The sequence below is a fragment of the Heterocephalus glaber genome, unplaced genomic scaffold (genome assembly GCF_053883595.1).
Source record: "Heterocephalus glaber isolate CG9 unplaced genomic scaffold, H.glaber_assembly_v1.0 deba00001538, whole genome shotgun sequence".
Taxonomy (NCBI): Eukaryota; Metazoa; Chordata; class Mammalia; order Rodentia; family Bathyergidae; genus Heterocephalus; species Heterocephalus glaber.
Window position 1 is genome coordinate 7,617,164 of NW_028258333.1, and position 13,223 is coordinate 7,630,386.

The following is a 13,223-nucleotide window of genomic DNA, read 5'->3' on the forward strand; positions in this document are numbered from 1 at the left end:
ATTTATCCACAAGTGTAGTCTTATTCAAAACGTTTCAAATTGTGCACTTTAAATATGTGTGGTTTATAGTATGCCAAGAATATCTCAATAAGGCAGAAATTAGGAAAATAATACACTTGGGGAAGTAGTGTCCTCGAGGGATAACACAGGTTTCTATTAGAACAAGAATGAAAGTGGAAGTCTGGAGAAGAGGATTGAGAGCCCTTTCTGCAGGGTAGCCATCATGCAAACCGACCAGGGATTTGAGGTAAGAGACAGAGATGGGGTTGGATTAGGAAATACTCAAAGATATTTGAAGTGACCACATGACATAAACAGAAGGCACCATGTCACCATTGCCATTCTATTGATTCGAGTTTAATTTTTAATTTGGCCTTAGTCTTGACAAATATTGAATTTACTTCCCAAGGACTACGAATGACAAAAAAAAGAGGTAAAGTGTAAAGGCACCATCAGATTCCCCATATGATGTGGGCCCATTCCTCATATATGGTCCCTTCTAGCTGAGAACTCATTTGGTGGAGAAACAAGCCCCCTTGGAGATCTTTTATAAGAATACTATCTTCCCATGAATGAATCTCTTCTTAAAAGCCCAACATCTTTATACCATCCCCTTAGGGGCTATGATTATAATTTAACAAGTTTTGGGAAACAGAGACATACAGATCATAGTAATATACTCGTAGCTGGGTACATTTGTTTGTGGGGATGGAATACTGTGAGGTATTTGAAAATCCCTGGAACATAATTGTTATTCATTACATGGTTGATCTTTTCCCTTTTATTATTTGCTTTGGAATAAAAACATCACAAATGACATGTCGATATTTATAGGAAAAGGCACATATTAAGATTATTTGTTTTACATTTAAAATAAAATGTACTTATTATTGAATAGAATACAAAGAAAAAAATCATAGAAAAACAATCTGAATTAAGAATTAAAGTCAATTGATCACCTCAGTATTAATGAATGATGTTTAAACTGGAGTTTATCCATGTACATTTTTTTTTCCATGTACATTTTTGATGTAGGATTAAATTTCCTAATGCATTAGAAATTTGATGTTTGAGTTTGGTTAATTAGTGGTTTAAATTTTAAAGTTAGTTAAAACTCTGTAATTGAAAATTATGCAATTTTAATTTAAAAAGTCAAAGTAATGTTCATCATAAATCAGGTTGATAAGTTCAAGCCCAGAGAACCAGAAGATTCATTTCATATAATGGATATTTTATAGTAGTTTTATTTTCTTTCAATGACTTTATGGGAAATATTTCATTTTTCACTTCCCTTCATGTTGGTTAGTCAGAAAGTCTTTAAATGAATGTGTAATGATTCCTGGTTAATATTTTAAAGCTCTAAATATTTTAACAATTCTGACACAGCTATAAAACAATTTCTAATTAAGCTAACATGTAAAGGAAGGGGAAAGGTGAGAGAGGAAAGAACATAATCTTTAATTCACTATAGGTCTATAAATTCAAATTACAATAGTTTACTTATATAACATCACATTACATGCTGAAAAATAACAATCACTAGTAATTTATTGCCAAAGAATCACTTGTAAATGTTATCTAAAATTTCTACTAGATAATAGAAATTCCCAAGGATCATACATTAGTTTGTCCCCCACACAAATATGATATCACATAACATGACATGGTATTTAGTAAACAAAAATGTGAACATATTTATCATTAAATAAAGCATTAATAAAGTATATAATGAGCAATAATTGAGATACCTATTTGGTTTATACTATGTCCAACTCAATTAGCACTTATTAGCATTTACAAAATAATTTCAAGTAGAATTACTTCTGTGAATTCTGACTTTAAAACAAAAGGCAGAATATAAAACGTTTGTTCCTTAACTCCTTTTCTATAACATGATAACAACAGTTCTTACCAGATAACAGTGTTTAGAGGCTCAAGTTAATAATTACATCAAATCATTGTCAAAGATTGAAGTCTAGCTGGGCATGGTGGCACACGCCTATGATCCCAGCACTCAGGAGACTGAGACAGGAGGATCATTGTGACTTTGTGGCCAGCCTGGAATATATGGTGAGTTCAAAGCTTGTCTGAACTATGCAACAAGAGCCCATCTAAAAAAAAGTGAAGTTGCGGGGATTTAGCTCAGTGGTTTCCTTGCCTGTTGCGCAAGCGGAAGGACCAGAGTTCGATCCCTGGTACAAAAAAACAAAACAAAACAAAAAAACCCAACAACAAAAATGAAGTTTAGTTAAATATTAACTATCTTTATTACATTAGGTCTCTTACCATTGAGATTTGAGCCAAATGCAATGTACAACACAATTATGATATCTGGAAAATAATTCATTACTTCTGAAATTTGTTGATGCCTAAAATAAACTGGAAAGTGAATATAATGGATTTCACTGGAGTTCTTGGTATAGATGTACTTGTATATAGCATTAGATTCACGAAATCTGTCTAGAGTCACCAGATAGCAGCTAGTGCTTTATTCCAATACTGATATAGGGATTTTGTTTGTATAAAATGGAATAGCTAATTAATACATGCAGCAGGCGGCGAAACCACTGAGCTAAATTCCCGGCCCCCTAGTATATGCTAGTTACAAAATAATGATTGTTCTCATTTTTCACTGAGAATGTTAAAAAGATTATTCAGTATAAGAGAAATATTATTCAAATTCCAACATTGTTTTGCAGTGTTCATGTATCAAATATTAGAAACAAAATTGTTTTAGCATAATTTAAATACATTATATAAATGTTTTTCTTCTCAGCAAAACAAATGTTCTAAAATGAATATTATAGAGTTAAAATAGCTAATAAATGCTTTCTGATTTTTTATTAGTTTTCACATTCCCAGTAAATCACTGTCTTGTAATAAATTTCAAATTGTTATTAGTGTATACTGAAAAGCTCAAGAATATTTCACGAAAATAAATTAATTATTATTTTGACAGTTCCCTTGTTCATTCTTACTGTGTTGTCTTATAAAAAAAAAAAAAGAGCCAGATATGGTGGCACATGCTAGTAATATTAGGACTCTGAGAGGCTGAGGCAGGATTGTAATTTTGTATCCAAACCTAGGTAATTTAGTGTACTAGAGAGACCAGGTCTGAAACAACAACAACAACAACAACAACAACAACAACAACAACAAACTCCCCAAAGACAAAACAATGAAAAAGAAAAAGAAAAGCAGCTGAGGGCTTTAGCTTAGTGCAAAGGACCCAGGTTCAATTTCCAGTACTGAAAACAAAGCAAAACCAAATCTTCAAAATGAAAACAAATAACTTAAAAAGTGAAAGAAAACAAGATATTTTCTAAGTGTTAAAACAAATAAAAATAACTTTTCATGACAGCTATAATTTTCAGTTAATTTCAATACTACTATAGCAGTGACTTCCCATTTAATGCACACCACATATATGTGAATTTTCTAATATCCAAGATCAAAAAGTCAGAAGAAATCTACCTACTGACTGAATCAGGCAATGAAGTGCACTATACATAGCATATCCAGAAGATTACTATTTTTTTATTTTACTATGAGTAGATGTGTGCAGTACTTACTGTTTCCATTCCTTGAATGGAGTTGACACATGGACATAATACATTTTAACTCCTTTTTCATCCCCTTTTCCTCGCCCATCTCTTGACCCCTTTCCAGTTGAGAAACATCTATCTCCTTACTTCATCTTATCTAGTTTTTTACTTGTTCTTTGTTTATAATTTCAGCATGCACTTTAACAGTATTGGTTTGTTGATACTCTGTATCCATGGTGTGTTTTGCACTTGTGTCCCTTCTCATTTCAGAGTAGCCACATTTCTAAAGTTCAGTAGCCACATCTGGCTCCCACTTTGGAGAGTGGAGTACTAAACAAACAGAAAACAATCTAGAATAACTAATCAATGTCTATCTCCAGTCCTTGTAAGCCTTCACCTGTAGAATGTTTTCCAGTACTCCCCTCCAGGCTCAAATCTGCATCAATCTTTTCACCTCAATAAATCCCATTGTCTTATTTTTCAGGCCAGTCTTGCAGGGTGCAGTGGTTACTAGCTCATAGCTGAAAACACTGAGAGCAGAAATTGAGTGATTTCTCATCTGCCCCTCTTATTTGTAGAAAGATTTAAGTAATTAAAATGCTGAAGTCATTGTGTGATAAATAGTTGAACAGTCAAAACACAAACAGTATGAGTACTCATCCAGTGCCCTTAGCATAAATAATCAAACTGCTGTTCATTAGGAACAATCCACACTCAGTTTTCCCTGATTGCCTCGAGTGTAATAAGCTTGCCTCTTTAATGCAACATGAAGCTGACTTAGAACAGTTATCTTGACACCAACCACAGTGCTTTAACCTGGCAGCCACTCCAAAACAGTGGTCTAGAGCTCCATAAGAGTCACTGGACTTGAAATAAGCATATATAGCTAATATATGAATGATGCTAAATTGTATTGATTATATTTTTAATCTCCATTTAATAAGCAAATAGTTTGGTCTACTAGCAATTATTATTAAAATACCATGTACTGCTCTAATAAATATATAAATGAGTAGAAGATCTCTAGTCCCTCAAGAATTTGCTAGATATTGAAAAAAATGATTTGTAATATAACAAGGAAAAATGTAACATAGTAGTCTGTCAGGAGCCACTCTACATAATCTTTGGGAAAAATCGTTTCACAATTGAATTATGATTAGGCTTAGTCTTCTTGCCTACAGGCCAGCTATAACATGTAAAAACATAACTCCAATTTTTCCTCCAGTCACAGTTGAGGCCTCAATGGTCCCATGATGCTATGCCACTCATGAGCAAGATTATATCAGGTGAAGACACCCTGGTTTCTTGAGAACCAAGTAGTAAGAGAAAGGTTTCACCTGGGGAGGGACAAATTCCTTATCAGTTTAACTCATCCCACCTACTGTTGTAAAAACATTTGCTCATTTTCCTGTTCTAATCAACATAAGCTTCTTATTGACCTAAGATCCTCATCTGCATAAGATCCTCATGGTCATAGGATTATTGTCACCCTCTGAGTCATCTGAAACTTCCTCCAATTATAAGATCCTCATCAATTTAGGATTATTACCACCCTCTGAGTCATCTAATACTCCCTATAAACCCCCCAAATAGTGACAAGTTCAGAGTGCCTTTGTCTTTGTTGCCAAGAGCAACACTGATCAGGCCCAAAACTCAGCTTTTTCTCTAAGTCTTGTTTCTTATCTTTATTCTTATCAGCTTTGTGTTGTAGTGGCTCACAGGAGACCAGAACCCACTGCAGGGGTTCTGGTAACATCCCGTTTCCCTGTTCTCTACATTCACTGGCCCACTCGTGCCCTGTAGAGTGGAATGTTTTCCACCTTCAGTAAATAATAAAACTTTCATTTACTTTTCTTTGTGTTATATTCAGTTCTTTATTCAGGACACCAAGAACCTGTAAAACAAGCACCTCATGACCCTCACCTGGTAACATCATGAAGTGAGCAGCTTTGCTCCCCCATGTCCCCCTGCCATGATCTTCCTTGGAGCCAGTCAACCATGGACTGAAACTCTAAAACTGGGAGCCAAAATAACTTCTCCTTTAAATTATGTGTGTGAGGTATTTGTGTGTGTGTGTGTGTGTGTTGGTATGTATGTGTTTGTTTGTCTTACTAGTAACAGAAAAGCTGATTAATAAGCAATCATTGTGAGTTTTGTGAAGAAATAAATATGATCCAAATTTTCCCTTCAAACCATTTATAAGTAGTATTTTAAAATGACATACTATTTAAAGAGAAATTTTCTAGTTTTTATGTGGGCAATGTGAATACAATCCTGTGGAGGTTTAAGAGTTCTTTTCAACTGATTTGCAAAGTGCATTCCTGGAGAAGTGGCAGCTGTGGGAGTTGATTCAGGACAAATTGGGGTACAATGGCCCTTTTAATGCAATAAAGTCTGAATGAGCAGTTACTGCAGAGAAATGGTGAAATAGCATGAATGGACTATAAAATGCCAGAAGTCATATAAGTCATAAATTATTCCCTCAACTATGAACAGACAATATCTCATCCAAAATATTTATTTATGTTCTTTCCACACTTTTTAGTTCCCCTCCCCCAGACTGACTTGAAATCAACATATCATAAGCAATAAAACTTGTAGTGTGTTATTCTTCTTCAACTGAATTACAGTCTTTTGTTGGATTCCATTCAATAAAATTCATGACTCTTCCTGCAGTTTTCAAACTAGCCAGAACTAATCCTTTATCTACCAACTAAGCTTTAAATGTATCAATCTTCTCTTCACCAGTCATGCTTCCAATAAACTGAGATCTTAGGAACTATTAACTAGCCATTTATTTTCCTTTTCCTAAGAATGTTCTTTGTCTTAGTATGTTCAGATCAGATCTTTTGTATCTTTCAGATTTCTCTTTAAATGTTAGCACTTGAAAGTACTTTTATTTACAACAATTAAAATCAGCAATGTTATCATTTATAGCCTACACTTTATTTTAATATTTAACAAAGCAGTTTTCACTGTTTAACTTCTTAGTTGTAGCTATGCTCTTGCACTTTATAACTTAACTGCATATCAACAAGGAATATTGGTTTTTCAGCCCTACTTTTTTTTCTTTGGTTGGAATAGTGTTTACTATAAAATAAAAATTCAAAATTTTTATTAATTTTAAAAAATTCTTTTATTGGTACATTGTAGGTATACAACACAATTACATTTCTAATTGGGAACTTATACCTTTACATGATGCATTTTGGTTCTTATATTTTCCCCATTCCTAGCCCTCCCTTCACCCCCTCCACCCTTCCCTATTTACAAAGACTTTATTTCCATTTTTTCCATTTCTCAGCATTTTTTGTTCCCTTCTTTCCTTTCCCCTGCCTCTCACACTACCCCTACCCCTTTGGACATTGTCTTCCTATTTTACATTATCGATTATTCATTCTAATCATTGGTACATTTTAGGTATACAATATAATGACATTAATCATTGGAAATTTGCACCTTTACATAATCTCTCTTGGTTCTTATTTTTCACCCTTGCCCAGCCCTCCCTTCAACCCCTCCAGTCCTCCCTATTTACAAAGATTTTGTTCCTCTTTTTCCATTTTCTCATATTAATTCCATTCCCTTCTTTCCTTTCCCCTACCCCATCCACTTCCTTCCCCTTTGCCCCTTTTCTTCCTATTTCACATTACCTATTATACATTTTAGTCCTTATTTACACTTTCAGTTTCTCACACTAGAGACACTATTCAGTATTTACATATGTGTCCTATTTATTTCACTTAAGAGTACAGCCTCAATGTGCATCCATTTAGCTAATTTCTCATTTTTTATGGCTGAGTAGTACTCCATTTTATTTTAAAAAACCACATTTTCTTGATCCAGTCTCCAGTTCATGGGCATTTGGGCTGTTTTCAAGTTTTAGCTACCACCAACTGTGGTGCTGTGAACATGGGTGCAAATATATCACTGTGGTATGATTCTTTTAATTCTTTGGGGAAGATCCCCAGCAGTGGAATAGCAGGGCCAAATAGGACTTCCAGTCCTAGTTCTTTGAGGTATCTCCATACTGATTTCCACAGTGGTTGCACCAGTCTACACTCCCACCAGCAGTGGAGCAGGGTTCCTCTTTCCCCACAGCCCCGCCAGCATTGGTTATTGGTTGATTTCATAATAGCAGCCATTCTTTCTGGAGTGAGGTGGAATCTCAGCCTTGTTTTCATTTGCGTCTCTTGAATGACCAGTGATGTTGAACATTTTTTCATGTATTTATTTGCTATTTCTACTTCCTTGTCTGAGAAATGTCTGTTCATTTCAGATGCCCATTTTTGGATTGGGTTTTTAAATTTGGGAGGTCTGATCTTTTTAAGTTCTTTATAGATTCGAGATAGTAGACCTTTGTCTGAGGAAAAGCAGGTGAAGATTTTTTCCCACATTGTGGTTTGTCTCTTTACACTGCTGGTGTTTTCTCTTGCTGTGCAGAAGCTTTTTAATAAGAAGAGAACCCACTTGTTGATTGTTTGTGCTAGTTCATGGGCAACTTAGGTTTGGTTCACAAAGTCTTTTCCTACAACAATGTCTTCAAGAGTTCTACCTAACCTGTGTTCCAACTGGTTCAGCGTTACTATTTTAATATTTAGATCTTTAATCCATTTCTATTTTAGTTTAGCGCATGGCGAGAGATATAGTTCTAGTTTTAATCTTCTGCAAGTTGAAACCCAATTTTTCCAGAAAAATTTATTAACGAGGCTATCTTTCCTCCAGTGAGGGTGTTTGGCTCCTTTATTGAAGATGAGATGGCTGAGTGTGTCTGGCCTTGTTTCTGCATCTTCTAATCTGTTTCACTGGTCCTCAGTTCTATTTCTTTGCCAGTGTCATGCTGTTTTTATCACAGTAGCTTTGTAGTATAGTTTCAGGTTGGGGATTGTGATACCCCTTGCCATGTCTCTGTTACCTAGAATTACTTTTGCTATTCTGGGTCTCTTCTTGTTCCAAATGAATTTTTGAATTGTTTGCTTAAGGTCCATGAAGTGTGCTGCTGAGATCTCAATTGGAATTGCATTGAATCTATATAGCAGTTTTGGAAGTATGGCCATTTTCATATTAATCCTTCCTATCCTGGAGCAAGGGATGTCTGTCCATTTTCTGATATCATCTTCAATCTCTCTTTTCAGAGTGCCATAGTTTTCAGAGAAGAGGTCTTTGATTTCTTTTATTAGGTTGATTCCTATGTATTTCAGTTTTTTGGATGCTTTTGTGAAAGGAATTGTTTGCCCTATTTCTGTCTCAGTAAGTCTGTCCTTCATGTAGAGGAAAGCTATTGATTTTTTGTGTGTTGACCTTGTAACCAGCTACTTGACTGAATTTGGTTATTAAGTCTAGAAGACTTTTGATGGAGTTCTTGGGGTCCTCTATATAGAGTATCATGTCCTCTGCAAATAATGACAATTTGACTTCTTCATTTCCTATCTTTATTCCTTTTATTTCTTTCTTTTGTCTAATTGCTGTGGCTAATGTTTCCAAAACTATATTGAACAAGAGTGGTGATAGTGGACATCCTTGTCTTGTTCCTGATTTTAGTGTGAAGGATTTCAGTTTTTGACCATTTAGTATGATATTGGCTGTTGGTTTTTCATAGATGGCTTCTATCAGTTTGAGGTAGAGACCATCTATTCCAATTTTTTGTAGGGTTTTTATCATAAATGTGTGTTGGATTTTGTCGAATGCTTTTTCTGTATCTATGGAGATAATCATATGGTTTTTGTCCTTGGCTCTATTGATGTAGTGTATTACATTGATTGATTTGCATATATTGAACCATCCCTGCATCCCTGGGATGAATCCCACTTGATCAGGGTGTATGATCTCCTTGATGATCTTCTGCATTCTGTTTGCCAGTACCTTATTAAAGTTTTTTGCATCTATGTTCATTAGTGAGATTGGCCTATAGTTCTCCTTTTCAGTTGAGTCTTTGTCTGCTTTGGGGATCAAGGTGATGCTTGCTTCCAGGAATGAATTTGGGAGAATTGCTTCCCTTTCAATTTCATTGAAGAGTTTAAACAGTAGTGGCAGTAGTTCCTCTCTAAATGTCTTATAGAATTCAGAAGTGAAGCCATCAGGGCCCGGGCTTTTCTTAGTTGGTAAGTTTTTAATTACATTTTCAATTTCATTGGTTGGTATTGGGTTGTTCAGAATTTTTAGGTCTTCTTCATTCAACTTTGGTAATTCATATGTATCTAGGAATCTGTCCATTTCTTCTGTGTTGTCCATCTTACTGGCATATAGATTCTGGAAGTAGGTATTGATGATCATCTGGATTTCTGCTGGGTCTGTTGTCATTTCACCCTTTTCATTCCTAATTGCATGGATTTGGGCCTTTCCTTTCCTTTTTCTGACAAGGTTGCCTAAGGGTTTGTCAATTTTGTTGATTGTTTTGAAGAACCAACTCTTGGCTTCATTGATTTTTTGTATCATTCTCTTAGTCTCCATTGCATTCATTTCTCCTGTGATCTTTATAATTTCCTCCCTTGTATGAGCTTTGGGGTTGTCCTGCTCTTCTTTTTCTAGAAGTTTGAGGTTCAGCATCAGGTTGTTTAATTGGGCTCGTTCTGTTTTCCTAATATTCGTATTCACTGCTATGAATTTCCCTGATAAGACTGCTTTCATTGTGTCCCATAGATTCCGATACGTTGTATTGTCATTGTCATTTAATTGAAGGAACTGTCTGATTTCTTCTTTAATTTCCTCTGTGACCCATTGGTTATGCAGAAGTGTGTTGTTCAATTCCCACATGTTTATGAAATTTTTTTAGTTTCTTTTGCTATGGATCTCCAATTTCATCACACTATGGTCTGATAATATACAGGGGATAACTTCAATTCCTTTGTCCTTACTTAAACATGTTCTATGTGTGAGTATGTGGTCTATTTATGAGAATAACCCATGTGCAGCTGAGAAGAATGTGTATTCTGATTTTGTGGGGTGGAAGACTCTGTAAACATCTGTTAAGTTCATTTGTTCAAGAGTTCAATTGAGTTCTAGTATTTCATTACTTATATTTTGTCTAGTTGATCTATCTATTTGTGACATGGGGTGTTGAGGTCCCCCACTACAATTGTAGTAATGCATATATGGCTTTTCATGTCCATTAATTTTTGTTTTATATAGTTGGGTGTACTAGTGTTTGGTGCATAGATATTTATGATTGTCATCTCTTCCTCTTGGATTTTTCCCTTTACAAGGATGTTGTGTCCTTCTTCATCTCTCTTAATCAGTGTTGGTTTGAAATCTACTTGATCTGCAAAGAGGATAGCTACTCCTGCTTTTTTTCGGGTTCCTGTCACATGGAGTATTGTTTTCCACCCTTTAACTTTCAGTCAATGAGTTTCCTTTTGAATGAAGTGTGTTTCTTGTATGCAGCATATTGTTGGATTTTGCTTCTTGACCCACTCTGCCAGTCTGTTTCTTTTGATTGGTGAATTGAGACCATTAACATTGATGATTATAACTGAAACATATTGACTTATCAATGCCATTACTTTTTTTTTTGTTGGGTTCTCCCCCTTTACATTTAATTTCTTGTCATGCCAGATGGGTTCATTCTGCTTTGCTTCCTGGGGTTGTGATCCTCAATGTCTGTTCCTAGGATATTGTGTAAAATTCTTTGGAGCGCTGGTTTGGTATTCACAAAGTTTCTAAGGCACTCTTTGTCATGAAAGTATCTTATTTCTCCATCCATTTTGAAAGATAGTTTTGCAGGATATATCAATCTAGGTTGGAGGCTGTTTTCTTTTAGGGCTTGAAATATGTCACTCCAAGCTCTTCTTGCTTTGATGGTTTGCACTGAGAAGTCTGCTGTGATTCTGATGGTCTTTCCTTTGTATGTGATTTGTTTCTTTTCTCTAACTGCTTGTAGAATTTTTTCTTCTGTTGAGTTTCTGGAATCTTAACAATCATATGCCTATGTGTAGATTTTTTTTGATCAAGGGTATTTGGAGTCCTATATACCTCACTTATCTGTATGTCATGTTCTTTTCCCCTGCTTTGGAAGTTTTCTGCCATTACTTCTGTGAAGAGTTTTTTATGTCATCTGCACTCTCTCCTGTTTCTTTATTGACTCCAATCAGTCTTATGTTATTCTTCTTTGCATTGACTAGCTGGTGCTGGATTGATTTCTCTTGTTCCCTTATAATTTTGAAGCAATTTTTCTTTTCCTGGTCATTAATTGCAATCTTATCTTCTATATCTGAAATTCTGTCCTCACATTGGCTCATTCTGCTGTGTAGACTTTCAATGGAGTTTTTCATCTCCTGGAAATCTATTTGCATGTGTTTTATGGATTCCATTTGTTTCCTATGTTGGGATTTCATCATGTTCCTCAGCTCCTCTCTAGATTTATTAATCATGTCTTGCACTAGGAGCATAATTTCTCCTCTTTTCTGAGAAATTATTTCTGACTTCTTTTTTTCTGGTTCCCCTTTTTTTTGCCAGTTCAGTGGGTCCAGGTGGTTGAGTATCAGAGTGTTCCAGCTCATTTCCTTTTGGGGTTGCTGTAGGTGATCTGGAAGTCTGGTTTTGGGACTTATTTATGTGTTTTCTCAGTTTGACTGGGGGACCAGAGAGGTGCTGTTGGCATCCACATCACTCACCTCCTCTGAGCTGGGAGAGGTGGGCCAGGGGCTGGGAGCAGGGGTATAGATGGTGGCCTGAAAACCCCTTCCTCTTTGCCGGGTGCGGCGGGATGTTTGGCCACCTGGAAACCCCTTCCTCTGGACCAGGAGCAGTGGGACCAAGGCTCAGAAGCCCCTACCACTGGGCAGGAATTCTTTAAATGCTGAGAACTTGATTAGCTCCAGTACAGTGGTCTGGTGGTTCGGTGTCCTCTGCGTCTTTGTAGTGTGGAACTAGGTGGCTGTCTGTAGCTGGCTGATTCGTTGTTTTTTGTGAGACTGGTTCCCTCACGATGGCGTCTGCAGACCTGCCTGTCTGCAGCAGGCTGATTTGGTATTTTCACCTTGACTGGCGACCTCGGGATCGTGTCTGCAGACCTGTCTGTCTGCAGTGGGCTGATTCGGTGTTTTCCACCCGACTCAATTCAAAATTATTTGAAAGACTGGTGGGGATAAATGTTAGTATAGCCACTATGAAATTCAGCATGGAAGTTCATAAAAAACTAAAAACAGAACTACCATATGACCCAACTATAGCATTCCTTGGTGTATATCTGAAAGAATTAAAACCAGCAGAATATAGGGATACCATAGTAGCCAAGATATGGAAACTACTCCTACGTCCATCAACACATGGTTACATAAAATGTGGTATATATACCGAATAGAATATTATTCCCCCTTAAAGAACAACAAAATTGTATCACTTGCAGGAGAATGGATGGATCACTGTATTAAACAATCTCATAAAGACAAGTATCACATGTTTTCCCTAATATGTGGAATCTAAATAGATGACATGAATGTAGAAGAGAAACTAGTATTACACAAAAGGAAGAAAATAAGAGTGGGAGCATAATAGAATAGATAAGATCAAATATATGTATATATTGAAGCCTAGAATTTTGTAAAAGTAATAGGCACTAAGAAAAATATATGACCAAGTAAATAAATGTGTTGAATACATGAATAATATATCCATGCCAGATGGGAGTTAAAAGGGAAGATACAGATAAATATTTGTATAACATTAAGAACATATAAAATC

The 13,223-nt window shown here is 35.8% G+C and overlaps 1 long non-coding RNA gene across 1 annotated transcript in view; it reads left to right on the plus strand.

Annotated features, from left to right (window-relative positions):
* Window positions 1–1,979: 1,979 nt before the first annotated feature.
* LOC106009428 (uncharacterized) overlaps window positions 1,980–13,223 on the plus strand; it is a 28,974-nt gene continuing 17,730 nt past the window's right edge. Inside the window, exon 1 of the long non-coding RNA XR_001183506.3 lies at window positions 1,980–2,070. This is a non-coding gene — a long non-coding RNA (uncharacterized LOC106009428). The remainder of the gene's footprint in view (window positions 2,071–13,223) is intronic.